The sequence below is a fragment of the Fundulus heteroclitus genome, chromosome 14 (assembly GCF_011125445.2).
Source record: "Fundulus heteroclitus isolate FHET01 chromosome 14, MU-UCD_Fhet_4.1, whole genome shotgun sequence".
Classification (NCBI taxonomy): domain Eukaryota; kingdom Metazoa; phylum Chordata; class Actinopteri; order Cyprinodontiformes; family Fundulidae; genus Fundulus; species Fundulus heteroclitus.
Genome location: NC_046374.1, coordinates 7,820,494 through 7,833,996, shown reverse-complemented (window position 1 = coordinate 7,833,996; position 13,503 = coordinate 7,820,494). Strand labels below are relative to the sequence as shown.

Sequence of the window (13,503 nt, the reverse complement as noted above, 5' to 3'; positions counted from 1 at the left end):
GCCACCGCTGCTTTGTTTCCAGGGGCTTCCTGCTCAGGCTCTCCGCCCGTTAAACAGATGTGGGAGCTCGCTTCATGACAAACACCGGAAGGGTGTGTGGGTCCATGAAATGTGGAAGCCGTACGTGCCTCGCTGCACTTTAGAAGGGGAGGGGGGGGAAAAAAAACGATGTTAAACTGAGTTCACACATTGTTCCGCCTTTGTGTCAGAACTCTCTGACTGCGAGATAAGGCCTCAAGGAATATTGGGCAATGTTCTGTACCGTCGTGCTTTCCAGTGAACACTCAGGCTAGTTGTTCCAATCTCAGAGCATGCCTCCGTCTTGCCTCTGCAGCAACTCAGAAAAGAGTCTTACATCCTGTTGTGACACAGGCTTTGGTCTCGTACTGACGGTTTTAAGGTTTAAAAATAAATAGTCAACGCTCAAAGGAGAATCCATCTGACATTTTGGCAAACCACAAAAAACAGTGTCGATGAGGTAGGCTATGGTGAAGTAGGATCTGCCCTCTCACAGATGGCAACCGGTAGATCGTTGTACACATTTTATTATAAGACAAAGATGACCTGACAAGACTCACAAATCAGTTTTTCGAATGATGATTTTTCTCTATTAAAGAATCCAAACCTACCTGACCATATATAAGAAAGTAACTGCCCCCTTAAACATGGCTGCAATGACTGGCCTGGCATCAAGCATTTTTTTTGGTAACTTGCAAACATTCATTTAAGGTCATTGTGGAGGAATGTCTATCAGCTCTTTTTTGCAGAACAGTTTTAGTTCAGTCACATTGGAGGGTTTCTAACCAACGGCCTCTTTAAAGTCATTCCACAGCATTGCAGCTAGATTTAAGACCGTCTTTGACTAGGCCACACAAAAACTCTGAGCAAGTTGAGATGGATTTGCTGGTGTGCATCCGGTCGCTGTCCTGCTGCGTAGCCCAAGTGATCTTGACCTTATAGGGGATCTATCGTGCAAAATCCACTTCTTTAGCCATAAAAGACATCTTGTTGTGTACCTGGAAGTCTCTAGGAGTGCAGAAAATGTCAACGGAGTCTGTCCAGGTGCTGTGTCCATATTTATATTTTGTCTGGGTCTATTCCTCAAGACATTTAGTTTTCTCTACTATCTATTACATTGCTTGCTACGGAGCCGGTAAACAGGGTCACGGGCTTACAGCTTTTTTTTTTTATTCGCTGAGATTTTGTAGTCCAAGCTCGAGGATGTTGAAGTCAAAAGTGGATAAGTGAGACTGCTCGCCAGCTGGAGGGGCAATTCCATACACCGTTCCCAGCGTACTAAGTAAAATAGCTGAATGAGGTGGAGTGGAATGCTCTGCACCATGAGGGGGGAGGGGGGGAGTGACTCATTTACCTTTGAAGAGAGTGCACTAAAACAAGTCATTCTCAGACAGAACTCAGAAAGGGTGCAAAAAACAGGCTGTATGGGGCAAAAGTAATGAGGTAGTTAGACCAAAGCATTGCAGTTCCACCTTATGTAGACCACAACTGAATTATTTTAAATGTGAAAAGTAAGGTATGAAAAAACATGATGTGTCCCCCTTTAAGGTCACAAACTGAAGGCTGGAAGGCAGAATTTGTGGTTCTATTGATTATAGTAACATGACCAGGTCCTGCAGCATCAAAAAAGCCCCACACCGTCCCACAACCACCATGTTTGACCCCAAGTATGATTCATCTTCTCTTTTCTTTTTTTTTTTAATGAAACAGTGTGTTTGTTTTTTCACCAGATGAAGAGGAGCACAAATCTTACAAGAAGTTCCACTTTTTTCTTTTCAGTCTACAGAATCATTTTTAGTGGTGCCCCTATACTGACACCATTATCGGCAACAAGCCCGATACCAGTGTCAAGTACTCAACTCGTGGTATCGGGATGTAAAAGCAACCCGATACCAATTTTGTGCTTGATTTTCCTCCTGGGCTGGGCTACACTGGTACTCAAAGGTTACACACCTCTCTATACCAGGTAGTGGTGCTATCCACCAAGAGGTTGTTTGCTGACCCTCCAAAAGAAAAGCGAGAGAAAAAATAACTGAAGCTCTAACCAAATTTATCGCCCTTGATGATCAATTGTTTTCTGTTGTCAATGATATTGTTAAGCTATGTGTGATCTATAAGTACCAATTTATTAAGTACTCAATATCTAAACTGAAGTACTCGTACTGGTCTCGGGACATCCCTAATAATTTCCTTAAACTCTCTTTTGTTATTGTTGAATCATACACACTAACCTTAACTGAGATATGCGAGGCCAATAAGTGCTGTTGACGCTGCTCTGGCTTCTTTTCTGACCTCCTGGATGAGTTTGTGATACACTCTTGGAGTAATTATGCTATTCCAGCCACACCAAGGCAGCTTAACCACTGCACAGTGTTTTCTGTAATTGTAGATAAAGGCTTTAACTTTGGTTCAGTGACGTCCCAAAGCCTTAACAATGGCTTTATAACCGCTCCTGGTGACCTATATCAATGATTGTGCTTCTACTGTGTTTTTGGATGTCTTTAGATGAGGGAATTAAGTGCTGTTTTTTTTTTAGATACTTAAGCAATATTTAAGTGATGCATTGATTATTCAGGCCTGGCAGTAGTCCACCCATGGGTTGGCTAGTAATAATGAACCAATGGAAATGAATAGTTTCACATAAGTCCAGGGTGTTTTGGATAACTTTTTCTCCTTAACTCATCATTTAGTATTTAGTCAGGTCATTTTCATCTGAGCCTAAAAGATGTTTGATGAGCTAAAAGGTTTACCAGTGGGGGGGAAAAAAGTAAAACAAGAAGAAATCTGTGAGGGTGGTAATATTTTTTGCACCACAGTGTAGATCTGTGCAAAGCATCCAGCCAGAGTCTGAGTTGGGTCCTTAAACGTCTTTTCTTAGAAATCCCAGTAGGTTGCTAGCCAATCACAGAAGCGATTGCATTTTGAGGCTAAGTTGGTGAAAGCAAGGTTTCAACGGTTTCATTTCCTGCTTCTCGCCGAAACTGGGTTCACCGAGCTGCACATAGGTTCTCTGCACAGTCATTCTGAACTCGTTTCACACGTGAACCCTGGAAGTTTCACACTGGCCCGGCCCGGGCTCTTCAGAACAACCGTGGCTGCTTCCTGTTTATGTATGCCTCCCTGAAAACGGCTCACAGCCCTGAGTGGGACCAAAAAAAAAAACTGTTTTTCCTAAACACGTGATACACTACTGATGTGGCAGATTTGAATCAAATGTGGGATAGATTGCAGGCAAGGCTGTGCTATCACACTGAGTTTTGGAGAGAAACAGAGAATTTTGTTGTGATTGCTGGCGGGAAGCCCGCGCTTTTGGTTCCCTTTGTGAGAGTAAATGCCAAACACCTGCAGCACAGATTAATGCCAGTCAGCCGAAGCCTTATCTAATCACCATCTAATAACCACCATCACAGTAATTCACTGCTTTTAGTAATTACTTGCTTGACTTAGTTAATTGTGTTTTACTCTGATTGATTTCATTTAGGCATCAGTTTGATTTAGAGCTCTTCAAGCCTGAAACTCACCCATCCCCGCCATCTCCCCCTCACACTGAGTCTGCCCCAGACAGGGGGGGAGACCAGGGTTACTGGAAGTAAATACAAATACAAATGTCTATTGGTATTTTACATGACACACTTATGCTGGGTCAGTCTGAATGAATAGGAATATGCGTTGATCTAAAGCACGGGTCACCAACCTTTTTGAAACTGAGAGCTACTTCATGGGTACTGTGTCACACGAAGCGCTACCAGTACTGACCTTTGAACTTTAAAGAGTTAGCGCTCACCAATAGACATATTTGCAGTGCTCTTTTTTTTTAGATATTGTCATTTTGAAATCTATATAAATGCAAGTGTGATTACAAAAGCAGGGCCACAGACTAAAATAACATTTTAGATACAGCTCATTGGAGGGTTGTGCGAGTTTTAGAACAGGCTTGAGCAATAATAATAATAATAATAATTTGTGCAATAATCTAATTAATACACAGGGCCACAACCCGTGCAATAATCCTGATGTAGTGACTTCTGCTGCTATCACCACCTGAACATATGTCAGTACACATGTATGTATGTATGTATGTACAAATGTATACACGAATGTATATGCACATATATACGTGTAGGTACGTATGTATATAGGCCTATAGGTGTGTATATATATATATATATATATATATATATATATATATATATATATATATATATATATATATATATATATATAGTATGTATATAAGTATGTATATATGTTTATATACATATAGATCACTATGTATGTAAATAAGACAGCATATGCCCATCACTATTTCTTTTGTATTTTTTTGTATCCTTTTTGATCCATTGTATATACAAGGATTCACTGTATATAACTGAATGCACCTTCCCTACTCTGCACCTTCTTGTATGAACCGATGTGGCAAGTGAATTTCTCCATTGTGAGATCAATAAAGCCTATCTTATCTTATCTTATCTTATCTTATCTTATCTTATCTTATCTTGAGGGCTTCCTGGTTCCATGTTGGTGACCCTTGATCTAAAGCATTCCTGGGCTCTGGCTGTATCTTTAGGGTGCTGGAACGTGAACCTCCACCACAAACCTAAGTCCTTTGCAGCGTCTAATGGGTTTTTTCACTGGATTGTCCAGTATATATCTGCTGCCATCCTCCCACCATCTCTGCCCAGCTTCCTTGACTATTTTGAAGTTTTGGAAAGGCGGAAAAGTGACGTAAATATAAGGCACGGTCTCTGGCATACACTCCCATTCCATGGTTGACGCCACAGAAAAAAATGAGGCCCAAACAGTAAGTTGCTTCGGTTAGACTGTGATTCGGTTTATTTAGGAAGACATCCGATAATTGCCCTTTGCTTGTTTGCTTTTAAGCATCACCATTGTTCTGCCAACAAAGTGGGAGCCGTACTAAATCTGACTGCAGCTCTGCCTACGCCGTGCGCCTGTAAATTCTTATTTTTGCTTCCCGAATCAGTTCAGGTCCACTCCGAACAAACAGCTCGTGGAGAGGTTCAAATTCAGGTGCATTGATTGCTGGAAATGAAGGGCAAAGTTCCAGGTTTGTGTGTGTGTGTGTGTGTGTGTGTGTGTGTGTGTGTTTGGGGGAACGATCGGATTAGCAATTAAAACCCAAACAGACGACTGCAGCTAACAGCCACGTTGTGCACTGGACCGTTCATCCCACCGACGACCGACATCCAGCCCACGTGTCTGCTCTTTGTCTGCTCTCTGGGATTATTTTACTCCTGTGCGGATCGATTTCTGTTTCCTCCTCCTGCTGGGGTCCTCCGCTTTGCTCTTTCCTCTTCACTTGCTCATCCCAAAATCTGTTTCTAGCGGTCCCTCGCTATACCGAGGCATGCATCGCCATTGGAACCAATTACGGCTGGCTTTCCTGATAAGTGCAACACTGCGGCAGGTTGATGAGGAAGGAGGAGGAGGAGGAGGAGGAGGCTGGAAGCCATGCTAAATATCGAGGGTGGCTGCTCCAGACGGCACGAGTAATTGCACTGCGGCAGCAGAGGCGAGACAGCAGGAATGGAGATGCAGAGGTTTGCGTTGTTGATCGCAACGAGTCGATTCCGCCAGCGTTCTGCAGGCCCTTTGAATCCCTGCAATCCCGCCTTTTTGAAGCGCCCGCGTCTTTCAAGTCAAGGACCACTTCAGATACGTAGGATCACAAAAGGCCACGGGTGACTTTGAGGTGACAGCCGATCAGACGAGCCGGCATGTGAGAAAACGGGTTGCTCCGCTGACCTGTTTGTCTGAGCGGCCAGTGCACACATGACGGCGCGCACAGCGGCGGCGGCGGCGGCTTCATTTGCATCCTCTGAATCAGTCGCTGACCTGGATGAACAAGTGCACAAAAGCGAGTCTGTTCCGAAATTCAAAATAGGCACAGCTAATCAGCAGCCGGAGCGGCAGGGCTGGAAATAACAAAGTGACTTTTCTGCCTCACAGAGGGAAGAGATGGACTGCATAAGTACAGCTGTAGTCATAGCGACGTTGTGACCCTGGCCCTATAGGTCTATAAGGCTATCCGGGCATTTTTTAAACAAAAACATTTAATCATCAGTAGTTAAGATTAGGGTGCATAATCAGATAATCCAATAATCATAACATAGTTTATAGCCAATTTAAAAATCTCTAAGTAGTTCTAAGTTGTTGTTGTTTTTTTTCTTTGTTTCCTTTTTAAACGGGAACAAATCACGCAAACTCCAATTTTTTAAGTCCTAAACATATTTTGTTGTGTACTTACAGTTTCTAGGAATGTAAAAAATATCAATTCAGTCAGTCCAGCTGCAGCGTAGATATCTTTTTATACATTTTGGGTGATATATATATATTTTTTTTACTTTTCTCCATTCTCTATTATGTTTTTTGAGCTCTTACATCACAGTATTTGCTGCAGAACGGTTAAACAAGGTAATGGACTTCCAGCTTACCAATTTTGCAAATCCGCCATTTTGAATTTATATATTTTTTTGTCGCAATTTTGCTGAAGCTACAAGTGGATAAGGGAAAATATCCTGATGCATCTTAATAAACCAAGTAGATAAAATACAAAAGAGAAATTGAGCAGGTCCTCTGGACGGGTTCTTCTTTGTTGAACCGTTACGCCTCTTCTCCAAGAGACTCTTCAGTCTGAAGAGCGGAAGGTCAACTCAGCCTTATAAGCAGAGCATTTGCATAGTGGCTCAACAAAAAGTCTAACTGTGACAGTCAAATCACCTGACGATCACTTGAAAGCCTGATGGTCCTCTTTTGCATATGAGCAACCAGTTTTGATTGACAAACTTAACCTTGATGATCAACTTTGCAAAGGGTCTGCTTATGAAGATGAGTTTACCTTAAATTCCTCAGACTGAAGAAGTCACTTGGAGACGAGATGAAACATTTCAACAAAGAAGAAGCCACCCAGAGGACCTACTCAACTTCTTTTTTGTATTGATAAGTTAAAATGTTTGGTTGCCGGGGGTATTAGCCCACACAATTCATTACACCGTCCCCCAGCATACTACAAAAATGACTGAAGGGGGTTAGATGGGACACTCTGCAAGCTGGAAAGGGCCGAGATGGGAAGTGCCCCCATTGCATTTAAAGAGACAGCACCAAAACGAGTTGCTCTCAGATGCACCTCAGATGAGGGGGACACGAGGGGCTGTGGGGCAACAATAATGAGGATTTCAGACCAAATTGTTGCAGTTCCACTTTAAACAGACCACAACTGAATGATTTCAATGTGAAAAGGAAGACATGAAAAAGCATCATATGTCCCCTTTAAAGAACTGTATTTGTGACTTTAGGGTGGCTTTGACCTTGAAAAAAAGACTCTGATGGATTTTTAAATACTTTTACTATCACTTTTATTATTAATGAAAAAAAAAATACCAGAAAATACTATGACAAACTTTCAAGCTCACATCACCGATCCCTTGCATAAACAATGGTAAAGGGTGTTAATACTTTGGCAAGGTACGACAGACTCAGGATGTTCACCAGCTTGCTGCTATGGAGTTTACAAAATGCCAGGGTGGAAAGAGATCAGCAATGATGTTTAACATGCCTACGAACACGAGCCTGTCTTTTAGCCGCCTTTGGTCATGCCATGAACTAACAGAAGTAGCACCAACCTGCAACAATGTGTGAAGCCAGTGGAGAGAATGCGGATGCTGCTTAGAGTGAAGCTACACACACACACACACACACACGGGCCAACCAAAACACACTGCGCATGAGGGGCGACAAAAAAAAAAATACGGCCCTATTCATTTCTATTAAACTGCCCATGCTAGGCTGACAGGCGGAGCAATCCTTTCAGAACCTGTTCTGTTCAGAAGCACTGAGGCTTCAGATAAAACCGTCCCCGGCTGAAGTCCGGTAATCTGTTCTGTCTTGGCAAACGTCAGCCCGATGCATTCAGTTTGTGTAAAAGGCAACAACTGGTGGGCCACGCCACAGTGCTCCCTGTGCATTTCTCTTAAAGCAAATACGAAATGAAGAGGGATTTTTTTTTCCGCCACAGGAATGTGACAGTTCATACAGAAAAGGTCTTATTTAAGTTCCAGCTACTAATGGAGATGCGCAACATTTGATCATGAGTTAGCTTTTTGGTTTTCCACACTCTGCTATTCGCATGTTGTACAATCCGTTAAATGAACAGTGAGAGCATAAAACACATGTTGTTCTACTGAGGCTGTACTTACCTAATTTTAGAGCCTGGGAATGATGGGTGTTTTTTCTCTTTACTACGCACTGACATGTAAAATCTGTCCACAGAGGCTTCCAGTTACAAGTCAAATCCCTGCAATCTAACAGCTGAACACTGCAGGATAACACTGGGGTGAAGTTGGCATTCAAACATGCCTCCTAATCCCCGCTGCTCCGAGGGCGGTTGGAGAAAATCAACCTTAAATCAGAGCGCATCTGCAGCCCGGGTAAGAGAACAGGAACCAAGAATCAGGAGTCTTTATTGTGATTATGTAACCATAGGCAAATTGTGTGCCAGGGGTGGGGGGGGGGTGAAGGAAGGAAGGAAGGAAGGTAAGGTGAGCAAGGTAAGTTTTAACACTTGTATTTTTAGAACTCAGCACCCGAAGCTCAAACACAGTAAAGTGTTGGTCTGCAGTCGAGTTAAATTCCCATCAATGCTGAGGAATTTATTGCAATTAACAAAGCTGCCAGGGCCGCATTTGAACTGATGCAAGCTCTTAAAGAAAGAGTTTAAGTAAAAAAAACAAAACAAAAAAACAAGATTGTGGATCCAACCTCAGTGAAGCATCACTGTTTGTGCCAGTATGGAGAACCCTCCCCTCCTTCTGTCTAATTTTAGGAACAGACCTTTCTCCATTCCACTACTTCACTGTGAGATGCACCCCCCCCCCCCAACCCTCCACCCCCACTTCCAAAATAACCATGCACAAGTCCATTAAGCCACTTACAGGTTCTGATCATCATAAACTAGGTTTATAGGTCTTATCAGTGCAACCACAGCACCTGAGCATTGAGAGTACGGCTGCTTGGAGCCTTTTTCCAAAGCCATAAAGTTAATGTGTGCATGCAGTCATTCCTGCACCCAACCATCAGGACCTTTTTTTTTGCTGATAGGGAGCTGTTGCATCCTCCACCATCACTGACTGTGCAACAAGTAGACAGATCTGTCAGGTGACCACATCAGCTGTAAGCACCTTTTCCCCGCCTCAACACATGCCAAGCTATCTTTAATAAATCTACATAAAATAGCTACCCGGGGATGACTTGCAGGGATGCAATCAGACAAACCCAACCACGGTTATCCTAAATTGTACATCTAAACACGCGACTTGATCGACAGGGAGGGGTTTAAGAAGATCCTCAAGTAGACGAATCACATTTAATAGAGTTAGATCCATATATTAAAAAAATCAACAGTACTAGAAATGAATCCGTTAATGTATGAAATATATAACCAGCAGCGTGAGTGGCGCACCAATATGCAAGTTATGAAACAGTTACCTTCAGAGTTGGCAGGGTCCCATGCCCGAAGAGGAGAGGCTGCGGTGGGATCAGTGGTGGGCTGAGCTGTGGGATGAGCAGCGCGGCTCGGCCAAGCGGGAGCTCCGCGCAGGGACTCTGCGTTCGGAGGCGGCGGCAACACACCGGAATGCACAAGAACTCGCGCACAAGACGATTTCCGCTCGAGTCGCTCCTCAGAGTTTGGTAGCCTACTTGTTGTACCCCGGTCGGGCCATGCGGCTGGTTCTTTCTAACAATTGTCTCCCCCCACCAAGATGCGTGCGTGTGTGTGAGTGTGTGTGTTTTAAGGCTATACAAAGTGCCGTGACGCTGACGCGCTCGGAGGCGACTCTCTGTGGGTGTGTGTTGGCGTGCAGCTGAGCCGCCCGGCCATGGGCGCGCAGCTGGAGCGCCTTCCAGCTGCGCGGGGCGACAGATCGCAGTGCGGAGCCACAGTCCCGCCTCCTGGCGGCACCGCGGCGGCACGGCGCGCTCGCTCGGGCCGCAGAGCATCAGAGCGCCGCTGCGGTTCCTCCAGGCAGTCGCGGACGGTACAGCTGCTTTAGGTGCACTTAACGCAGAAAATACCGTGTTTTTTTTTTTTTTTTCCTTTTATTTAATTTTCCGAAAGAAAACACGCAGCTTAACTGTCGGCTGTCCTGAAAAAAAAGAGTTCTGCTCTAGACGGGACTTTATTTTCTTTGTTTTATTGCTACTGTTGTGAGGACACGGATAAATCCAGCAACCTGTTGCTACACGGTCTGCCTCTTTATTCACGTGACGTGCTGCATTCACTGAACAAGAGGAGAAATTAGCTTCTTCTTTTTTTTTTATTCTCGGCACCATATTTGTGGTTCGAGTGATGTCGAAATTCAGAGCAATGAATGACGTCACATCCACGCTGCAGTTTTAGCATAACGCACTGGAGTCGGCTTTTCATTGCAGCACTCACTACTTGTTGCACTATTCCCTCTCAGGGGTCGCCACGGCGAGTCATCTGTCTCCAAATAACTCCATCTTCTGCATCTTTGTACCTTCGTGTCCTCTTACACTTCAGCCATAGATCTCCTCTCTGGTCTTCCTCTGGCACATCCAGCCTCCTCATCGTTCCACCGACGTCCTCACTATCCCTCCTCTGGACATGTCCAAAGCATCCCAGTTTTCTTGTTGCGCTACAAGCCGATAATAATACATTCCTTTCCATGTTATGCGTTAATCACCCAAGGGAATTTTTGACAGCACTGTGTGCATCTGCATCAGAGAGGTACAAGCTGTCAGGCATGCTGATGAATTAATGTCACAGGGAGCTTTCACAACATTCTGTGTGCTCAGTATTCGGTAAAAAATTCAGGGCAGCTCCACAGGAGGAAAACCAGTCTTTTCCCTGTCGGAATTCCAACTTCAGGTGGCCTCTTTGTTTTTAAGTTTTCAAGTTTGACAGCACCAGTGGCAGTCAGTGTTAACCTGGGCATCAAACGGCTTGTTGTACTGCTTTGTTTGTTGTGTCTCTGCTCTGTCTTCTCTAACCTCCAGTCGGTCGAGGCAGATGACCGTTCATACTGAGCCCGGTTCTGCTGGAGGTTTTTCCTTCCTGTGAAAGGGGAGTTTTCCTCTCCACTGTCGCTTCATGCTTGCTCAGTATGAGGGATTGCTGCAAAGCCATGGACAATGCAGACGACTCTCCCTGTAGCTCTACGCTTCTCCAGGAGGGAATGCTGCTTGTCAGGACTTGATGCAATCTACTGGGTTTCCTTAGCTAAGGTTTTTTTTTTGAGCAATCTGTATAATCTGACCCAATCTGTATAATATGATTGAACTTGACTTTGTAAAGTGCCTTGAGATGACATGTTTCATGATTTGGCGCTATATAAATAAAATTGAATTGAATTGAATTGAAAGTTTTGTGCTCTTCATCGGAGACATTCTACACAACACCATCCCGTGATGTCTGGCTACCGTCTCATCAACAAGTACTTTGCGGTCGCAGAGATCCTCCAGGTTACATCGTCTAAACAAGATGTAATCCACCTGTGTGCTCCTATCTTTGACTTTATAGGTCTCCGGTCTCTTCTGGAATGACGAGGAGATAACCACTAATACCAATGAACGTCACACCTTCAATTTCTTGCCTCAGACTCATGACCCAATCCGGCACTTTTTTTCACCTCCAGAACATTCCTGACAAACTCCTCCTTCATGATAACTTCTACACCATTTCTCCTCCTATCCTTGTAGAACAATTTGAACCCTGGTCCTTAGTTCCTCGCTGCCTTTCCAGCCGGTCTCCTGAACGCACATTATGTCCACCTTCCTGCTCTGCATCAGGTCCACCTTTTCCTGTCATAGTCCAAATTATCAAAGTCCTTACTCTCAGTCCTAGACTCTTGCCTCTTCTCTCTCTGCCCATGGACATGTCTTCCTCTTTCTGTTCCTCTTCATCTTTGCTGGCCGACAGTAGCCCAATTTCCATCAGTACCATGCTGGTCACCAGCACCAGTGGCAGTCATTGTTAATGTGGGAGTCAACTGGGTTAGGTTATTGATGTGCATGGTAAATTTAAAGAGATTTATGCAAGATACCCTTCTTGATTTATCGGGGCTTGGGACCTGCACGAGATACAGGACAGTGTGTCCTTTTAGAGGCTGCATTCTTATTCTGATATTTAGAGAAACATTATATTTAGAACACTGTATGGAAATTCAAATATTCATATCTTCTTATCCTAAAATTGTAAAAAAAAAAAAAAGAAAAAAAAAAAAAAAGAAAGAAAATTTGACTGTGACCGAAGAGGATAATTGGAAAACTTCATAAGAAATAAGATGAGCAATGATGTCATATGCAACAATAATGCAACCTAAAAGCTCAGTAACACTTGGGTCAAGATTAAAAAACAACTACAAAATAACAGAGAAATTAAGCAACATCTCGTAAACCTTTTTTTTTATCATTTGCAATCCAACTAGATAAAAGGCAATGGATGGATGGATGGATGGATGGATGGATGGATGGATGGATGGATGGATGGATGGATGGATGGATGGATGCATGGATGGATGCATGGATGGATGCATGGATGGATGCATGGATGGATGCATGGATGGATGGTATTTTGTGAAGATAAAGATAAAATGACTGCCAGACAAAAGCAGCCACATAGGCCAAGGTTTTTGCAAAGCTGGAATCCAAAAGAGAGAGAAATCAGTTGTGTCCTGCCTCAGTGACTCTGTCGCCCTGACCCCAACAAAAGTGAAATATTTCTTGCAGCTTGTAAAATCCCACATGACAGCTATAGCCTCTCTGCAACACCATATTTTTAGTTTCGCCATCACCTCAGCCATGCGCCTCATGAAGAAATGTACAAAAAACAAACCTGTGCCACAATCCTGGACATTGATATTAGCGTGGTATTTATCGCCATTCCCCACAGACTAATGGAGGACCTCATTTTGTCTCTGGACTCTCAACCAGCTGACTTAGAGACTAAATTCGGTGTGCATTGGGGGAAAAAAACATTCCCAACCCCACCACACTGACAACTGGCTCTCTTCAAAGTCACACTGTTTGCTCACACTGTGCATCTCATTAAATTTGTATATCATACCACAGTGTTGGGACATATTTTCAGGAAGAATGACTCAATGTTTAGGAGGAAATTCATAGTTGATAATATGTCAAGACATTGTTGTTAGAGAGGACAGAATGTTTATAGGGAATGTTACTTCCATCCCAGGTGACGAGTCAAAAGGATTTAAATTGATTTTACAGTAAATATCTTACTTATCGCTCCTTTAAATTTTCTTGAAAACAAAATGTTCTGCAGCAATGTGAAAACATCTGCACCTTGTGACAATAGTTAGCCCTGGACCAAGAAGGTCCTGGGTTTGAATCCCATCCTGGGTCTTTTTGCATGGAGTTTGCGTGTACTTCCAATGCATGGATGCTTGGTTCTCACCAGCATCTTCCCACTAACTCGCACTGGCT

General features: G+C 43.6%; 1 protein-coding gene across 2 annotated transcripts in view; it reads right to left on the bottom strand.

Annotated features, from left to right (window-relative positions):
* LOC105925570 (RAS guanyl-releasing protein 2) overlaps window positions 1–9,977 on the bottom strand; it is an 81,299-nt gene extending 71,322 nt beyond the window's left edge. Inside the window, exon 1 of one of the 2 annotated variants that reach the window (XM_012861495.3) lies at window positions 9,523–9,977. The gene's annotated coding sequence lies outside the window, so the exon portion shown is untranslated. Of the gene's footprint in view, window positions 1–8,234; window positions 8,449–9,522 lie in introns of those variants that run through there. The other variant, XM_021315882.2, reaches the window with a different exon arrangement.
* Between the last annotated feature and the right edge of the window lie 3,526 nt (window positions 9,978–13,503).